This window comes from Erithacus rubecula, assembly GCF_903797595.1.
Source record: "Erithacus rubecula genome assembly, chromosome: 8".
Taxonomy (NCBI): Eukaryota; Metazoa; Chordata; class Aves; order Passeriformes; family Muscicapidae; genus Erithacus; species Erithacus rubecula.
Genome location: NC_136659.1, coordinates 35,921,472 through 35,942,135, shown reverse-complemented (window position 1 = coordinate 35,942,135; position 20,664 = coordinate 35,921,472).

Below are 20,664 nucleotides of genomic sequence, written 5' to 3'. Positions count from 1 at the left end.
ATATTCCAATACCCCAATATCCCATCTCTCCCTGCTCAGCTTCAATTTGAAGCAGAGAATAAAACATCTCTGTAACAATGGCAAAGACAACTATGTCATTTTTCTTTTTCAAATACAATTATTAAATAGCATCTCCAGCTTCCCAGGGACAGGAGTTTTCCAGGCACGTTCAGATCCAATATTTGCCAGGAAAATAAACCCCCAGAGGGAGTTTAGTGTGAGCTGGCCAGGCAGGGAATGTGCAGAGGGCACATTGGAATATAATCCCACCCAGACTGAGCAGGGTTAGGAGCTGGCACAGGAGATCAGGAAGGTGAAACTTCCCAGATTCCTGATTTTCCTTAATTAAGCAACACCAGCACAGAGATTTCCCCCAAACTCAGGACATTTTTGGAAAATCCCCCCTCCAGAAATCCTCCCCACACCCAGGAGAGCAGACACAAAATGTCCCTGTGCTTCCAGCAGCTCTCCAGCTGGAATAATCACCTTCCAAAATGGAAAGTTGTGGCCAAAATAAACCCTGTGTTTGCCCTGGAATGGGGGCTGGGATCATTTGGGCTGTGGGAGCTCAACCAGGGGGGGATGCTGCTGGTTTGGGTCCTGGACCTGATTTGGATCCTGGTTCTGGTTTGGATCCTGGTTCTGGTTTGGATCCTGGTCCTGGTTTGGATCCTGGTCCTGGTTTGGATCCTGGTTCTGGTTTGGATCCTGATTCTGGTTTGGATCCTGGTCCTAATTTGAGTCCCGCTCCTGGTTTGGGTCCTGGTCCTGATTTGGATCCTGGTCCTAATTTGGATCCTGCTCCTGGTTTGGATCAGCTCCTGGTTTGGGTCCTGGTCAGGAATTCCCAGTTCCCAATTCCCAATATCCATCCCTGCCCTCTGGCAGTGGGAGCCATTCCCTGTGTCCTGTCCCTCCATCCCTTATCCCAAATCCCTCTCCAGCTCTCCTGGAGGGTCTCTGAGCTCTGCCTGGATCCTTCCCCTCTCCAGATGAGCATTCCCAGCTCTGTCCCAGCCCGGCTCGGCTCCATCCCGCCTCTCCCGGTGCTGCCCGCTCTCTCGGGGGGGTTTTTCCATCCCGGCCCCGCCCCGGGGCCGCCCCCCGGCCCCGCCGCCCCCTCCCCAGCGCGCTCCGCCCCGGCGGCGGCTCCGGGAGAGAACCGGACCGGGAGAGCCGGACCGGCACCGGCACCGCCATGGCCGCGGTGCGTGCGGGGCCGGGGGCGGCGGGGCCGGGGCGGGGGGCACTGACACCACCTTGACGCTTTTGTCCCCCCCGGGCAGGTGACGAGGGGCACCGCCACACGCCGCAGCCGCCTGAAGCGCTCGGACGGCAGCACCACCTCCACCAGCTTCATCCTGCGGCAGGTCAGCGGCTCGGGCACGGCCCGGGGGGCTCGGGGGGCGGGGGCCGGGACCCCCGGGCGGTGCCGCTGCCCGGGGATGCTCCGGGATGCTCGGGGATGCTCCGGAGACGCTGCGGGGATGCTCCGGGATGCTCCGGGGATGCTCCGGGATGATCCGGGATGCTCGGGGATGCTCCGGAGACGCTGCGGGGATGCTCCGGGATGATCCGGGGATGCTGCGGGGATGCTCCGAGCTGCGGGGATGCTCCGGGGATGCTCCGGGATGATCCGGGAGTGCTCCGGAGATGCTCCGGGGATGCTCCGGGATGCTCCGGGAATGCTCCGGGATGATCCGGGAGTGCTCCGGAGATGCTCCGGGGATGCTCCGGGGATGATCCGGGAATGCTCCGGGATGCTCCGGGATGCTCCGGGGATGCTCCGAGCTGCGGGGCCGCTGGAGTTGCGAGCACCGCGCGGGTTGGAGGCTGCGCTCGCAGCCGCCAGCCCCCGGAGCGGCCCCAAATCCCGGCTCTTCAGCCGGATCAGCGTGGATTGTGCTCGCCCTGGGCTCTCCGAGCCGCTGGGCTTTTCCCGGTTATCCCCTGTGACAGCGGGAGATGCGCTCGGCCGAGGGAATGGAAGCTGAGGTTTCGGTGATCTCCCGACTTTAGGATTTCTGGGGGAAAAAATGGTTTCAAATGTGCCGAGAGCATCGGCATGTCAGGCTGGGCTGCTCCGAGCTGATTCCTCAGCAGCCCCGTGCACTGCAGGAGCATGGAACCCCTGCCAACATCCCCCTTTTCCTTCCCCACTCCCCTTTCCCATCTCCTTTCCCAGTCTCCCTCTCCTGCCTGCCCTCTGACGTCCTGAGTCCCCCCGAGGCATCATCCTCACCCAAAAAACGCTGCCTGCAGTAAACATCACCCGTTTCATTCCCAAGTGGAGCAGCATGTGCAACATTCCCCGGAGCACCAACCTGCATCCCAGATTCCTCCGTGGCTTCAGCAGGAATTTAAGGAAGCTCAGGGAAAGCAGAGCTGGGCCCTTGAGGGATGCAGGGAAGCGTGTTGTGCTCGGGACAGGGAGCTTGGTCTGACAGAGAAAGGGATTTAAATAACCCAGGCAAGTGTCACTTTTGGTGGCATGTCCTTGTCAGGCTCGTGTGGGGCTGGCAGTCCCCGTTGCCAGTGGCATGTGACAGTCTGGGGAAGGATGCCACGCTCAGGCTGATCTGAGCCTGCAGATCGGGGTTGACACGAGGATAGAGGAGCAGAGAGGCACTTCTGGGTTATGCTGCAGGCTCGTGGCACTGGGGAGCTGCTGCTGGCTGCTCCTGCCAGGGCTGTTGCTTCCAGAGGTGGATTTGTGCCACGTGGGAATTCAAAGAATTCCTTGGCATCGCCTGGAGCAGGACATGACCTGGGATTTTGGAAGCCAGGCTTCTTTCTGTCAGGTTTTGGGGGACTCACTTCACTCCTGACCCCTCCTGAGGTGTTGCTTTACACATTGGATGGGCACTTCCAACTAAGAGGAGGAAAAGCAGGTGATGGGATGTTATTCCTGTCCTTTGCCCTCCCACAGGGAAGTTTTCCCCCCTAACAATCAGGGTCTGCAAGCAGAAGTGGAACACAAAGTCCCAGTAACATCGTGCTGCTTTAGGTCTAATTTAAAAACAAACAGGAATTCTGTCAGTGAGATTTGTAATCAGTGTCCCAAAGGAGTTTAAACCTTTTGTACATCTTGTGTACCTTAAAAACTGAGCACCAGCTTCTCACCCAAGCCCACAATACCTATGGAAATCATCTCCTTGGCTTCCTCCTGTGCCAGGAGAGATGCAGCTCCCTGGGATTTGAACTCATTACTTTTCATTATGTGGCATTTAACTTTTGGTTTCCATCCATTGCTCAATCTAATTTAGTCAGGGAATAGCGTTTGGAGGAGCTTTTGGATTTGCATTTTTTTTTTGTCCACACTCTATGGTGGGAAGCAGGGAGGGTCTGTGGTGCTGTGTGTGTGTCCACAGGGACAGAGCTCCCAGCTCCACCCTAAAAAAACTGGGGAAAAAAAAGCTGGGAAAGCTGGCAGTGTGGAAAGCTGGGGGAAATGGAGGGCACAGGGGGAGTCTGCACTCCCAGAACACACAGGGGTGTGCTGCAGATCAGTGGATGAGGTCTAAAAAGCCCCAAAGGGAGTGGGATCCTGTGTCCTGGAGTGACTCCTGAGGCAGGAGATTCCCAGCTCAGGGAATCTGGGGGCACAGCCAGGGTTGGCAGCACTGAAGGGGTCAAGTGTGGCCTTTGAGCAGGAATGGGTGCACAAAACTGCTCCTCTGACGTGGCAGGTGCTGCTCAATTAGAGCCAAGAGCCCCCTTAAGGGACAGGAGTCAATTATAAGACACTAATTAGGGCAGCTGGAAACGTGTGCTTGTGATTCCACACAAGGCTGGCAGCAGAACTCCTCGTGTTTTCTGGGGGGTTTGGTGTTCCCAGCCCCTGTCACCTGTGACTGCACAGGATTTGGGGTTCTCCCTTTGAATCCTGGCAGTAACAATTAATTCCCTGTGATTTCTAATGAGATTTATTTCACTAACAGAAGTTGTGACCTGTGCAGAACAGCAAGAAGCTGCCAGAGGTTGTGTCAGAGCATCCATCACTTCTTGGGATGCTGGGGTGGAATTTCAGCTTCCCTTTCTCCTCCTCCTCCTCCTCATTTTTCTTCTCCTCCTCCTTTTACTCCTTCTCCTCCTCTCCAGGTGTCTCCCAGAGGAATATTTACACATTTTTGAAACACCTCCTCAGGCAGGGTCTCACTTTGGAATGTTCTCCCTCTCACCTCAGGGTCTGGAGCTCCAGGAACAGCTCAGGGAGCTGGGAAAGGGCTGGAGAATCCCTGAGGGAAATGGGAAAGGATGGAGAATTCCTGAGGGAAATGGGAAAGGATGGAGAATTCCTGAGGGAAATGGGAAGGGGCTGAGGCTGCAGCAAAGGAGGATCCCGAGGGATCTTTTCCCTCTCTGGAATTCCCTGCCAGGAGGGCACAGCCGGGGGGATTTGGGATCTGGGAACAGGGACAGGGACAGGAGGAGAGGGAACAGCCCCAGGGGAGGGCAGGGTGGATTTTGAGGACAATTCCTTCATGGAAAGGGTTTTCCAGCTCTGGCACAGCTGTCATAAAATCCATAGGAATCTGTGGAAATCCTTCCCAGCTTGTGCCAGAGAATTCAAGTGAAGCCATTGAGTGTCCCTGAGCAGCCCAAGGACATTTAACTTCACACAAAACTATATTTAGATGTGCAGTTTATTTCTGGAAGGTTTTTTTTTCTGCTTCTTTAGAGATAGTTGAGGTTAAAGCAAATTTTCTTTTCAGACTTAGTTACACCTGGTGATGCATCTCCAGCAGCACTTGTGCTTCCTCTTTTTAAATATATTTTTCCTGTGTAGTATTGAGAGGAAGAGAAGAGCAGCATTTTCTGTTATCACAGCAGCTTTCAGACTCTCTCAACATCTAAAGGTTGAGGACATTGCAACAAAAGAATTTAGAATCTTTAAAAAGAGTTTTGTGGCCTTGTTTCCATCAGGCTCTGTTTGTCAGTGACCATTTCTTGATGAACTTTTCAATTCTTCCCAGAATTCTGCATTTTTTTGTCTCAAGATCCTTTTCCTCAGAGCATCACCTGGGGATTCTGGTCCCTGCTGGGGGCAGAGATCCAGGCATTCCTCAAAATCCAGCACTGATTAAATGGATTAAAAACGTGTCTGCAGAGGAGCAGAGCAGAGGTTCAGCAATTTAGCAGGATGAGCTCAATCCTGCCATGAGTCATTAATTTCTAAAACACAGCTTACTGTCATGGAAAGTGATTATTCCTTAGGCTGGGCTCTTATTTTGCTCTGTGCAGCACTCAGGAGCTGTTTCAGCATTTGACAGGTGAATAAAAGGCAGCAGAGCAGCAGCCCTGGCATGGCTGTGCCCCATCCCTGCTGGAATCAGCCCAGCTCAGCTCTGGCAGCTCTCAGGCTGATGCCATTTGATGAAGGAAAAGTGGATTTTGTTCGTAAAAGTCGAGATTTGACTTTGTAAATCCAAATATTGAGGTTGAATCAAGGAGGGTAATTAAGGCTTGGAGTGAGATGAATGTTCCCAGGGTGTCTTGCTTGGCTTTGCCTCAGGTTTGAGGTTTTCTCCTGCATTCAGCAGCACAGAGTTTACAAAAGCTTTAGCAAAGCACCTGCAGCTTTGGGGGAGCAGGGATTGCTGCTGCTGGCACTGGAATGGTTTGGGCTGCAAGGGACTAAAATCCCATCCCATCCCATTGATCCCATCCCATCCCATTGATCCCATCCCATTGATCCCATCCCATTGATCCCATCCCATTGATCCCATCCCATTGATCCCATCCCATCCCATTGATCCCATCCCATTGATCCCATCCCATCCCATCCCATCCCATCCCATCCCATCCCATCCCATCCCATCCCATCCCATCCCATCCCATCCCATCCCATCCCATCCCATCCCATCATCTCCCTGCATACTTCCCACTTCCCCAGGCTGCTCCCAGCCTGGCCTGGGACAGGATCCTGCTGCTCCTGGTGCTGATTCCAGGGAATTTTTGAGGTTTTGAGGTTTGCTCTCTGCAGGGCAGAGATGGGGCCACCCATGGCAGGAATTCCCTGTGATGCAGTGGGGAGCTCCCATGGAATTGTCCCCTGGCACCAAAGGGCACAGCTGGGTTTTGGGGTGTCTGCAGGGAGCTGGGTGAGGAAATCCTGGGAAAATGAGGGAACCATCCCACCCAGGGGCACAGCTGGGTGAGGAAATCCTGGGGAAATGAGGGAACCATCCCACCCAGGGGCACAGCTGGGTGAGGAAATCCTGGGGAAATGAGGGAACCATCCCACCCAGGGGCACAGCTGGGTGAGGAAATCCTGGGGAAATGAGGGAACCATCCCACCCAGGGGCACAGCTGAGTTTTGGGGTGTCTGCAGGGAGCTGGGTGAGGAAATCCTGGAAAATGAAGGTTATGGAGTCCAGCCCCTCTTCCCTAGAGCTCCCTGGGCAGCTCCAGGTGAGCCCAGGGGTTCCAGGACATCCAGGACACATCTCTCCATCAGCTCCTCCTGTGCAGGAGCAATGGGGTGCACAGCACTTTTCCCAAAATTCCCTGGAAACAAACAGAGCCTTGGAGCTTGTCCTTCATGGAGCTGAGCCAGGGGAGGGTCAGGATGGAGATCAGGGAAGGTTTTTCCTCCAGAAGAAATGGGAACAGTTCCAGGAACATCTGGAATGCCCAGGGTGGGAATTTGGGGTGTCTGTCTTGTGTCTCCATTCCCACTCAGGATATTCTCTGACTCCATGAACCTTCACAAGGTTAAAACAACAGTAAAAGGAAACGAAATGGAATTTTTTCCCCCCCACTTTTAATTCTAAAGCAAGGAGTAGGAAAATTGGCTTCTGTCCTCCATCCTGTCATCCCAGGGCCAGCAGCCTCCTGCACATTCCCATTTTCCTGGGAAAGCTGAGTGCCTGGGAAGCTCAGCAGCTCCAGGAGCTTTAATTGAATGTTTCTCCCTGTTCTAATTGAATCCCCAATTAAATTCTCACCCGGTGCTCTGATGGGAAGTGATTCTGTTTGCAAGCAAACCCCCAGCATGGGTTTTCCCTGGAAAAATCCCCCAGCTGTTTATTGTGGAGCCTGCAGGGGCTCAGAGCAGCTCCAGGGGGATGTCCAGGCTGGGGGGGTGCAATTCCCATGGGATTGTTGTGCCCCCCATGGTGGGGGTTGGGCACAGCAGCAGCTCCTGGGGGTGTTGGAAATGCAGAATGAACAGGATCCGTGCATTTGGTGCTGTGCAAACTCAGAGCTGGTGGAATGAACCAAAATAAAAGTTCAAATAACCTTGGAAAAGAGACAAACTCATCCATCCTCTGCCTGCTCCTGCTCCTGAGCTGCACAAACTGATCCCCCATTCCCTTCTGACACTGACAGTGAAGAAATCACAGAGGTTAAAATACCACAATTAACACATAAATCTGTTATAAAACTGGTGATAGAGATAAGCTTGATGTTCCAAAAACTCTGACTTCTTATCAAACTGCTGGACAGCCTTTACAAGTTTAGGACTAAAAGCAGCTGAAGTAAGATTGAAATTTATTGGAAAATAGAAATCCACTGATTGAAATTTATTGGAAAAAAAGAAACCCATCCATTGAAATTTATTGGAAAAAAAGAAACCCATCGATTGAAATGTATTGGAAAAAAAGAAATCCACCAAAGACATTGGATGTACAAAACATTAATGTAAATGTTGCTGATGATAAAATGAATTTTTTTTTCTGTGTTTAAAGCAGTTCCTAATTCAGGACTTTTTGGAATTAATTATTGTTTAAGCTCGCAAACAATGGGTTGAATGAATAAGCCGAGATCCTGAAAGAATTATTTCACCTATTCAAAATTGAATAGGTATAATATCCAAATATAGGTTAAAAAATAGGTAAAATATCAAAAAAATTATATTTGAAGTGGTGTCCTGCTCTCCAGCAGATGTGCTGACCGGCTTATGGTGTCCATGGCAACAAGGCTTGGCTTTGGGAATAAAGTCACCCAAGAAAAGTCAGATATTAATAGAGCTACGTAGGGATGGGGAAAAAATAGGATTTGGCTGCTCCTCACCCCAAATTTGGGGGATTTGGGAGTGATCTGTTTGGTGTGGGTGTTTGTTTACGTGTCTCTGTGCAGTGTGACCTATAAAATGAATTCTCTTTAGTGGAGGCACTGCTGTGATTGGAGCAGCAGAATGGGAGCAGCCTGTGAATGGGGGATGCTGGGGAGGTGAGAAGGGAAAAATGAAAAAATACCTTCACAGACTGGGAAATATGGGGGTTAGAAACAGAAAGAATAGAAATAATAGAAATATAGAAATAATAGAAATATAGAAATATAGAAATAATATAAATATAAATATAAATATAAATATAAATATAAATATAAATATAAATATAAATATAAATACAAATACAAATATAAATACAAATATAGATATAGATATAAATATACATATAAATATACATATAAATATACATATAAATGTAAAGTAGGAATGCACAATATTCTTGATATCCCCCTTCAATGTTTATTAGGCAAGAACTAAAAAATACCTGTGCAAATGTGTAAATGTATATAAATCTATAAAAGAATAAAAGGCATGTATAGGGTATGAGTGCACGATGCTTTTCCTGTCCCCCCTCAATATTTAATAGGAAAGAATTAAAAAATACATTTACAAACATGCAAATATATATAGTTAAAAGGATATAAATGCAAATATAAATATATATATTTATATCTATCTATATTTATCTATACTTATATATCTATAGATATATATATATAAATAGAGAGATATAGATATATAGACATAGAGATAGATAGATATAGAAATAGATATAGATATAGATTAAATAGAAATGGAAATGGAAGTAGATATAGATAGATATAGATATATTTAAATAGATATAAATAGAGATATAGATATAGATAGAGATATAGATATATAAATAGACATATAGATATAGATAGATATAGATATATAGATATATAGATATAGATATAGATAGATATAGATAGATAGATATAGATAGATATATAGATATAGATACATAGAAATAGATATAGATATAGATATAGATATAGATATAGATATAGATATAGATATAGATATAGATATAGATATAGATATAGATATAGATAGATATAAATAGATATAGATATAGATATAGATATATATATATAGATATGGATATAGATATAGAGATAGAGATAGAGATAGAGATAGAGATAGAGATATAGATACAGATAAATAGATATAGATACAAATATAGATATAAATAGATATAGATATATAGATATATATATATACAGATATAGATATAGATATAGATATAAATAGATATAGATACAGATATAGATATAAATAGATACAGATATAGATATAGATATAGATACAGATATATAGATATATAGATATATAGATATATAGATATATAGATATATAGATATATAGATATATAGATATATAGATAGAGATATATATCAGGTGTTTCTCTGACTCCAGCACATCCCATGGCTGTGGGGGCAGCAGAGGTGGGGGTGCCTTGGTCCCCACGCTCAGAAATGTTCTGTGCCCCTGAAAGGAACCAGAAAGAGCTTTTTGTCCCAAACCCCTCAGGTTTTTGGGGAACCCACAGAGCTGGGAAAAAAGAGCTCCTGAATTCCTCTCTGTTGGTGTCAGGGATAGGGGGAAAGCCTGATGTGAATAATCTTCCAAATTGGTTTTTACAAATAATCAAGCAGAGCTCTAGGAAAATGAAATCTACAGTTCTCAAACCACTTGCCATGTTAGTAAGATCTGTTAAAAGAGGGGTTTTTTTTGGCTGACAGTCAAATAAATAATAAAAATAGAATAAAATATAATAAAAGAATCCCAGAGTGGTTTGGATTGGAAGGGACTTTAAAACTCATCCAGTTCCATCGAGGATGGATCTCCCACCATCCCAAAATATTCCAGCCTGGCCTGGGACACTTCCAGGGATCCAGGGGCAGCCACAGCTGCTCTGAGAATTCCCAATTCCCAATATCCCAACTAAACATTTTGGTGATGGCTGATGGATAATTAGGCAGCTGAGACAATTTAGAGAGTGGCAATAAGAACGTGGCTTTCCTCTGTTATTTTCATTTTTGGCTGCTGGGAAGTCTCCAGATAAAATGGGATTGGGAACAGCAAGGCCTTGCCTGCCTCCCCCTTTCCCTGGAATAAAAATGGGAAGTTTTCCTAAAGCACAAGGGGGAAGGTTGGAGATCCCTCCTGGCCCCATTACAAACCCCATTTTTGGGGTTTTTGGGACCTTTTATACCTTCTCTGGGAGGTGCTGCTCCCTCGGGGCTGTTGGGAATTTTGGATTCCTGTGGTCCCTGAGTGTCCCTGAATGTCCCCTGAGTGTCCCTGTGTGTCCCTGTGTGTCCCTGAGTGTCCCTGAGTGTCCCTGAGTGATACCTGAGTGTCTCTGAATGTCCCCTGAGTGTCCCTGAGTGTCTGAGTGTCTCTGAGTGTCCCTGGGTGTCCCTGTGTGTCCCTGAGTGTTCCTAAGTGTCCCTGAATGTCCCTAAGTGTTCCTGAGTGTTCCTGAGTGTCCCTGGTTGTCCCTGGGTGTCCCTGAGTGTCCCTGGGTGTCCCTGAGTGTCCCTGAGTGTCCCTCAGTGTCCCTGAGTGTCCCTGGGTGTCCCTGAGTGTCCCTCAGTGTCCCTGAGTGTCCCTGAGTGTCCCTGTGTGTCCCTGAGTGTCCCTGAGTGTCCCTGAATATCCCTGAGTGTCCCTGAGTGTCCCTGTGTGTCCCTCAGTGTCCCTGAGTGTCCCTGAGTGTCCCTGAATGTCCCTGAGTGTCCCTGTGTGTCCCTGAGTGTCCCTGAGTGTCCCTGGGTGTCCCTGAGTGTCCCTGAGTGTCCCTGAATATCCCTGAGTGTCCCTGAGTGTCCCTGTGTGTCCCTCAGTGTCCCTGAGTGTCCCTGAGTGTCCCTGGGTGTCCCTGAGTGTCCCTGAGTGTCCCTGGGTGTCCCTGAGTGTCCCTCAGTGTCCCTGAGTGTCCCTGAGTGTCCCTGAATATCCCTGAGTGTCCCTGAGTGTCCCTGTGTGTCCCTGAGTGTCCCTGAGTGTCCCTGGGTGTCCCTCAGTGTCCCTGACTGTCCCTGGGTGTCCCTGAGTGTCCCTCAGTGTCCCTGGGTGTCCCTGAGTGTCCCTGAGTGTCCCTGAGTGTCCCTGTGTGTCCCTGAGTGTTCCTCAGTGTCCCTGTGTGTCCCTCAGTGTCCCTCAGTGTCCCTGTGTGTCCCTGGGTGTCTCTGAATGTCCCTGAGTGTCCCTCAGTGTCCCTGAGTGTCCCTGGGTGTCCCTGAGTGTCTCTGAGTGTCCCTGTGTGTCCCTGAGTGTTCCTCAGTGTCCCTGTGTGTCCCTCAGTGTCCCTCAGTGTCCCTGTGTGTCCCTGGGTGTCTCTGAATGTCCCTGAGTGTCCCTCAGTGTCCCTGAGTGTCCCTGGGTGTCCCTGAGTGTCTCTGAGTGTCCCTGAGTGTCCCTGAGTGTCCCTGGGTGTCCCTCAGTGTCCCTGAGTGTCCCTGGGTGTCCCTGGGTGTCCCTGGGTGTCCCTGAGTGTCCCTGGGTGTCCCTGAATGTCTCTGAATGTCCCTGAATGTCCCTGAGTGTCCCTGGGTGTCCCTGAGTGTCCCTGGGTGTCCCTGGGTGTCCCTGAATGTCTCTGAATGTCCCTGAATGTCCCTGACTGTCCCTGAGTGTCCCTGGGTGTCCCTGAGTGTCCCTGGGTGTCCCTGGGTGTCCCACCCCTGGGGTTTTGCTGTTTGCAGAGGGACCCAGGGCTGGGTTTTGTGCAAACACACCCAGGCAGTTTCACCCACCACATTCCCACGGGATAACAAACCCTCAGCATTCCCTTTCCTCAACACTTCACCATGAACATCACACTTTAGAGAAAACCTTTTATCCCTAATAAGAGTTTTAACATCCCAAAGAAAAAACTTATTGAATCCTGGCAGTTTGCAGTGCTCAGGTTTGGCTGGGACATTTTTCCTGCCAGAAATGAGCCAGAACCTCTTGCTGGTTTTCCTTGGATCCTGTTTCTCCCATGATTTGTGCTTCAGGGTGGGTAATTCTCCAGGCTGGTGGCCTCAGTGCTTACCCAGGCACTCTTTTCCCAGCTTACATAATTCAGCATTTTCCCATTTCTCCCTGAGGACAGCAGGAGCTGCCCCCCTGTCTCCACATCTCCCTGTATTTAATGCACTTTGATATCCCTGGAAAAGTCAGAGATCCTCAGCCAGGCAAGGCAGTGAAATAATTCCAGGCTGGAATTTTGCAAAACCTTTTGAAAGTGTTCCTTTGGAAATCAATCCTTTTATTGGGATAATGATTGGGATTTGCTGGGTGACCTGAAGCAGCTGCAAACACCTGGATTTAAGCAGGAGAATCCCAACCATGTCCTGGAGGAAAATCCCAATTATGCTCCTCACTTGTGACTCCAACCTTGACAACTGTGTCCATTTCCAAAGGGAAATGTGGATTTTGTGAGGATTTCCCAACCCAATTCCACTGGAGTTTGGATTTTCATTTTGATGCCCAGGTTCTTGTGGTGAGTTTCATTCTCCACTTCTTCCTCAGCAGCTTCTCCTGGCTGTGACCTTGGGGACAACACTTGGCATGTAAATGTTCACTCCCATTTTTGTGAAGTGTTTTGGAGCCTTTTCTGCCAAATTCCCCAAAGTTCTCAAGTGGAATTTTTATACTGGGAATAACTCAGGGTGTTCATTCCTTGGGTGATCTCTTCTGAGCAAGATTTTCTCTTCTGAACTGATTTTCCCATTAGGAGATGTTTCATAACCTGGTGAGGTTGGTTTTTTTGGTTTTTTTTTCCTCCTCTCTATTTTATTCATCAGAAAGGGATAAAAATGCCCTGAGCACTTGGCATTTCTTAGCCCTTAATGACCAGTGGAGGTTAATGGCCCGAGATGATGAAACCTCCAGCCAGGCATTCATCTTCCCAGAGCCTGCTGGCAATTAGGGCTGAAAAATTCTCCTGCTGCTTTGGCTTGGAGCATCTTGGGCCAGCAGGAGCAGCTTCTCCTCCCTCCCCCTGCTCCCCACATGTCAGGATTGGGGCAGAAAAGCTCCATCCTGTGGGATAATAACCCTGCTCTGCTGTGGATAAAGGAGATGTGTGGTTTGGGGCTGGCTGGAATTATCCTCCCAGTGCTGGGGAAATCCAGGAATTGCAAAGGGACCCAAATGGAGAAGGAGTGTGGGAGATGCACAGAGGGAATGAGCTGGGGTTGAAACACATCAGGGAGGTGAGGAAGAGGAGGTGGCACAGCCATGGGGTGGGAAGGATCCTTGTGGGATCAGCCATGGGATGGTTGAGGTTGGGAAAGTCCTTTTAGATCATCAAGTTCATAATGAAGCAGCTCCACCACCATGGTCACCCCTGACCTGTCCCCAAGTGCCACCTGCACACATTTTCTGAGCCCCACACTGCCCTGGAGCCCCTTCAGAGCTTCACCCCCCTTTCCATGACAAAAACTGATCCTGATATTTAACCTAAACCTGCCCAGCACAGCTTGAGCTGTTTCCTCTCCTGCAGTTCATGGCCCTGCTCCTTTTCCTTCTCCTCTCATTCCATTCCTCTGCACTGTCTCAGCAGCTGCCTCATTACCCACTTCTGTACCAGACAAAAAGAGTGGGAAGAGGGGAAATCCCAAATTTTTACTATAGTAACTAGTTAAATTCAGATAAGGATGGCATGTGGGATTTTTTTTTTGTTTTGCTTGTTTATTCCTGTTTTTCCTGGGAATGTTGTTGCTGGCTTTTATTTCCCACTCTGTGTCCCAGCAGAAGGGACAGTGTTGGGGCAGCCCCTCCCCAGTGGACAGGGTGTCACATCAGCCAGGTGATGGGATTGAGGGATTAAACAAAACCTGACAAAAATCAGGGACAGGAAAAAAAAAGAGAGAGGAAAGAGAAAAGGAGGGGGAAAAAAGAGGAAGAAAGGAGAGGTGGAATCTGTCCCTGGTTTGTGTGCAGAGTCTGTGAGCACAGAATGTGGGCAGTGGCCCTAAGGAGTGGGTGACTCTTTCATAACTCATCTTCTGTCACTTCCTTCCCCCATTCTAAGGAGTTCTGCAAGGAAAATTTTCCCTTTTTCATTTAGGGAGCAGTTGGATGTGTCCTTGCCACACTCACTGGTCCTGGAGCAGCTTCTTCTGTTTTCATCCCTTTTGTTTCCTTTCTTTTTTCTTTCTGGTTTGCTTCTCCTTCTTCTCCTTCTCCTTCTCCTTCTCCTTCTCCTTCTCCTTCTCCTTCTCCTTCTCCTTCTCCTTCTCCTTCTCCTTCTCCTTCTCCTTCTCCTTCTCCTTCTCCTTCTCCTTCTCCTTCTCCTTCTCCTTCTCCTTCTCCTTCTCCTTCTCCATTTCTTTTCCCTTCTCCTTTATTTCCTGGACTGTCCCAGGGCTGGGAAATTTTTATGGATTTATTTCATGCACTCAAGGATTCTCCTGCTCCAACCCATCCACAAGTGGGGAGCAGCTCACATCCCTCCAAATCTTTTGATATTTTAAATTTCTTCATGATCGTGGCTCTGGGTCCTCTCTGTGTTCAGTGCTGATTTAGGAGTTTTTTGTGGGTTTCTGTGATAAATAACTGAGAATTCCCCCACCTTCCCCAGTTCCTGGCAGCCCAAGTCAAACTCCCAAGCTCTTTCACCTGCAAACCCTTCCCCTTCCTTTTCCACCTCTGATTTCTGGGATGGGTAAATGAGAGCACTCCCAGGCAGGAGCTGGGGAATGGCAATCCAGTGTCATTTATGCAGGAGCAGTGTGGGGGAAATGCAGCCCACTCCTGTTCCACATAAATTATGGATGTACCTCCTTGGAAATAGCTACAGAGGGGGTTCAGGGTTTTTTTGGCTAATGAATCATGCCCTGAATTCTTACAGTACCTACATTGACTCAAATGTCTCCTTTTGGCCCCACCTTGCTTTTTACATCATCTCTAAACTTTGGCTGAACTCACAGCTCTGAGTGTTTATTTTCCTCACAACAGACCCATTGAAGACCCTAAAAAATTTATTCCCCATGGGAGAGTTTCCATCTTAAGCTTAAGAAATCCCTCAGCTGGTTTTGAAGGATCTGTGTGAATTAAATAAATGAGTGTTTAGGAAGGTGCAATCTGCTCTTCTGTTTATATTTCCATGGATTTAGAACCTTTGGAGCTGTGGCCTTCAAGCAACACAAAACCTTTGGAACTGAGTAGGGAAAAAAGGAATTGGAAAATATTCCTGAAGGAAGTGAAGGATGCTGCTGCCCAATCTTGAATTTGGGGGTGTAAACCCCCAAATGTACAAAGCAACAACACAAAACCTTTGGAATTGAGTAGGGAAAAAGGAATTGGAAAATATTCCTGAAGGAAGTGAAGGATGCTGCTGCCCAGTGGGTATTTGGGGGTGTAACATGTAGATATAAAATTGATATTTCTGCAGACTGAGGGGAGATTTGGAGGAATGCCACAGGAATTATCCATGAGGAATATCCAGGCTGGGATCTGAGCTCCTGCCCTGCAGCACAGGGAACATCCAGCAGCAAGGAACAGCTTGGGAAGGGCTTTGGGGAGGGTGTGGAAGGTGAAGGGAGGTTGTTTGGAACAGGAGAAGAGGGAACAGCTTTGGACCTAAAATCAGCAGCTCCAAGGATACAGAACATTATGGGAAGGAGGAGTGGAAGTGTGATTTTCATGATAATAAAAGAGCGTGGGCACCTCGGGAGAGGGGTGGAATGAGGAGATGGAGGGGGGAGAGGAGGGGGTGGAATCATGGAAATCAACACCCAGCCCTGGAAAACTATTTGGGTTTTGCCCATGGGTGCAGAATTTCAAGATGCTAAAGAGAGACACCAGGAATGTTTTATTGTCTTGTGTGAGGAGCCTGCCTGGGCTATATTTAACTGATCTCATGGGTGCTGTCATGAGGAATCTGTGCAGTTTCCCCCGTTCTGTGGCATTTTTGAAGCACAATTATTTCTGTTCTGCTGGGAGGTGTCACTGCCCGTGGCAGGGGTGGAACAGGATGAGCTTCAGGGTCCTCTCCAATCCCAAACCAGCCCGGATTGTGACTCAGTGCCACATGCAGCTCGCTGTTTGGCAAATATCAGAGGACTTCAGTTCAGGCCCTGGCCATATGTTAATGTAAAATATGCTAATGAGCAGCTAACGAGCTCTGCAGGGATTGACAGCAGCAGCTCCCCGGGCTCTGGGGGGTTTCAGCTGCCTTGGAGAGGGGGAACTTTGCTCTCCACAGCAGTTCCAAGCTGTGCCTTTCTCCCATTCAGGTTTATTATTAGAACCCTTCCTTGGTACAATATATTTTAATAAAAATCCCTGGGTTTTTTTCCCCTATTCAGTTCTATTCTTAGAACACTTTTCCTGGTAGGGGATATTTTAATACAACCCCAAATCCAAATGCACTGTGCTGATGGATTCTGTCTCCCCAGTGTCCCTGTGCTCTGAACTGCTCCTGCTGTCAAACCCTTTATTCCTAGAAAAGCCCTTTTGGGGTTGTGCCTAAAAGGCAACATTTTGGGGTGGGATGAGCTTGAACTATTCCTATGGAAACAGAATGAAACCCCCAAATTTCAGAGCATTACTGGGAATGTGTGAGCATCTGGAGGGAGAAGCCTGCAGGGAGGAGTCCATGTGCTCATCACAGATGCCTCCACTCCTGACACAGCAGATCCCAAGGGATCCAGGGGATCTCATCCCAGCTGTGACTTGGTTGGAGCTTGAGGGGGTTAAGCTGGGCTTAGAGAGTGTCCTGAGCATCCGTGATCATCCCAGAATGGTTTGGGTTGGAAGGGTTAAATCCCAACCCAATCCATAGAGGGATACATCCCACCATCCCAGGTTATTCCAGCCTGGCCTTGGGCACTTCTAGCCACAGCTGCTCTGGGAATTCCCAATTCCCAATATTCCAATATTCCAATATCCATCCCTGTCTCTGGCAGTGGAATCCATTCCCTGTGTCCTGTCCCTCCAAGTCTTTATCCCAATCCCCTCTCCAGAAATCCTCCCCACACCCAGGAGAGCAGACACAAAATGTCCCTGTGCTTCCAGCAGCTCTCCAGCTGGAATAATCACCTTCCAAAATGGAAAGTTGTGACCAAAATAAACCCTGTGTTTGCCCTGGAATGGGGGCTGGGACCGTTTGGGCTGTGGGAACACAACCAGGGGGGGATGCTGCTGGTTTGGGTCCTGGACCTGATTTGGATCCTGATTCTGGTTTGGATCCTGATTCTGGTTGGGGTCATGGTTTTGGTTTGGATCCTGGTCCTGATTTTGATCCTGGTCCTGATTTGGATCCTGGTTCTCATTTAGATCCTGATCCTGGTTTGGATCCTGATTTTGATTTGGATCCTGGTTCTGGTTCAGATCCTGCCCCTGGTTTGGATCCTGGTCCTGATTTGGATCCTGCTCCTGGTTTGGATCCTGATTTGAATCCTGCTCTTGATTTGGATCCTGGTCCTGATTTGGATCCTGATTCTGATTTGGATCCTGGTTCTGGTTTGGATCCTGGTTCTGGTTCAGATCCTGCTCCGGGTTTGGATCCTGATTTAGATCCTGGTCCTGATTTGAATCAGCTCCTGGTTTGGATCCTGATCCTGATTTGGATCCTGATTTGGATCCTGCTCCTGGTTTGGATCCTGATTTTGATTTGGATCCTGATTTGAATCCTGCTCTTGATTTGGATCCTGGTTCTGATTCAGATCCTGCTCCTGCTCTGGATCCTGCCCCATGGATCCTCTCTGGATCCTCTGCCATGGTTGTATTCCCTGCCTCAGGCACTCAGGTTTAATCCAGGCTCAGGAACAGACACTCAGCTGCTGTTTGAAGCACAGACTCTGCTCCAGGCTCAGCAGTGCTGGGCTTGGTTCTTGTTGCTGTTTTTTCTCTCAGGGTCCTGTCAGCAGCAATTGCTGCACTTGTTTTGTGCTGGTGCTCTCTTGATTTTTGTGTGAGTCCTTCCACCCTCATGCCATCAACTGAGGCATTTTGTAAAAACAGACAACACTGAATTTAATGGGAATGAAATATTTCTGATCCCAGGAAAAATAGGAAGAGTGTTCATAAGAATTTCAGACACAGAAAGTCACTAATTACCTTCCAAAAGCTTCTTTTCACAAGATTCTTCTTTAATCCTTATTTTTCCTTCAGGCAGGACCAACCTGGCAAATCCTGGCTGTTTGGCTCAAAAAATCCATTTTTTGAGAGGTATTTGTGGGAGTCTGCTCTTAGTTCCTGTGCAGTGTTAGGATGAAGATCTCTTGATTTAATAAAAGGCATTTCATGGCTACCAAATACACAATTCCCATTTCTTTACAAGCTCAGATTCACAGGAAAATCCTTTTCCAAGAGATTTATAGGCAGGAAAGTACTTAAAAATTCCATGCAGTAATTAAAAATCATTTTTATTCTTAATAAAAATGTGTGCATACAGACATAGGTGGCAGCACAGGCCGAGTTTCTGGGATGAAATTCTGCAGTTCTGGCCCGAGCCACAGGATGGGGATGTTGGAACATCTGAATGTTCTGCATCGAGTCCTCACCACTTTTAAATCTTTTTCATCATTTAAATGTGGGGTTTGTATTTTATTTTTATAATTTTAGTATTTTATAATTATTATATTTTTAATATTTTAACATTTTATTGTTTATGTTTATATATTTTTATAGTTTTATAGTTTTATCTTTTTATATTTTACATTTTTCAAAGTCCTAAGCATAGAGCTCGGCTCAGGGACAAACACCACAACCACAAATATCCCAATATCCCAATATCCAATATCCCAATATCCCAATATCCAATATCCCAATATCCAAATATCCTAATATCCCAATATCTCAATATCCCAATATCCCAATATCCAATACCCAATATCCCAATATCCCAATACCCCAATACCCAATATCCCAATATCCCAATATCCAATATCCCAATATCCCAATATCCCATATCCCATATGCCAATATTCCATTATCCCAGTATTGGGATATTGGGATATTGGGATATTGGGATATTGGGATATTGGGATATTGGGATATTTGGAATGAATTCCTGGCTGGGAGGGCGGAGAGACCCTGGAATTAATTAATTCCTCATTAATTTCTCTCACCTCCTCACAGAGCTGTTGGTTTTTGATAAAGTTGTATCACAATATTTTGTCCTGAGAGTAAAGGAATTCCAGCACTTTTTTTATTTTTTTCCAGGAAGGAAATTCCATGTTGTTAGCTCACAAATAAATATAAATCCCCAGTGGGTGCATGGTGGCATTGCTGAGATTTGGGGTGATGGAAATTAAAAATTGGGGGGTTTTGATTGTAAGATCTTGGATTTTTTTCCAGATTAAACTTTAAAAAAAGAACTGGCAAAGGCAGATGGATTTGCCAATGCAGATGACTTTCCATGTCCACATATCTACTCCATAATATTGTATTTTATCCTTACATTTCTATATTCTATTTTATGCTATTTATCATTATATAATATATATATTTAATTCTATAAATGCTTACATTATAATAATATTGTATTTTCTCCTTACATTTTAATATTCTATTCTATTTTATATTATTTATCTTTATATATTCCATTTTATTTAAAATCCAACTTTGCTTGGAAATTTGGAAACCAGCACAGGCAAAACTCTCCCAAGGTCTTCTCAATTATGACTTTGTAGATAAATAATTAAATACAAAAAAATTAATTTATGGTTTCCAAGCAGCCTAAATCTCCTGGGGATGTAGGGCAGGGCTGTCTCCTCTCCTAATTCTGAACTGGTCAAACTGGGAATGCTGGGGGGGAATCTCAGAGCTGCCTCAGCCTCTCAGATTTGTCTTCTCAGAGCCCTAAAAATGTTCTGCTGATGTCAAATCTCTGCTCTCTCTCCCCCTCCACGTTGTGAAAGGGGAAAATCTGGGAAAAGCTCTAAAGATGGAATAATTCTGAGTCATGGAGACATTAATAAAAACTCCCACATGCTGGCAGTGCTCAAGGTTTGGTTATCCTAAATGATCATAATTGCTGAAATTCGTCATATTTGGTGATTTTTGGGGGGTTTGTTCACTAAATCAGGAGCTTCAGAGAGAAATAGTAAGAGAATATTTATTTATTCACTTTACCCAGAATTGTGCAGCAATTATGACAAAACAGATTTATTCTGGGTTCTGCTGATTGCCATGGAAACCCACATGGAAAATATCAGCCCAAGGGCACTTGGCATGAGAAATCCAGGGGTTCAGCCCTGATGAACTGCTTCATGCTCGAGATTTGGGGGAAAAAATCCTTAAAATGGAGACATTTCCCTGGAAACTGCAGTGGGGATCCTGCTGGGAAAGGGGGGAGATGCTGTGGCATCTCTGCTGGGATGTCCAAACTTCTGCCCTGCAGGGCTGTGCACCAGAATTTGGACTTTTCCAGCAGCAGCTGGTGAGGGAAGAGAAGTGGCTCCAGGAATTTAGGAATTGATTTAGGAATTATTGTGGAATCATTAGGGTTGGAAAAGTTCTGTGAGATCTTTGAGTCCAACCATTCCCAGCGCTGTCCCCAGTGTCACATCCCCAGGGTTTTGCATCCCTGCAGGGATGGGATTCCACCTGAGCACCTTTTCCATGAAGGAATTGTCCCCAAATCCACCCTGCCCTCCCCTGGGGCTGTTCCCTCT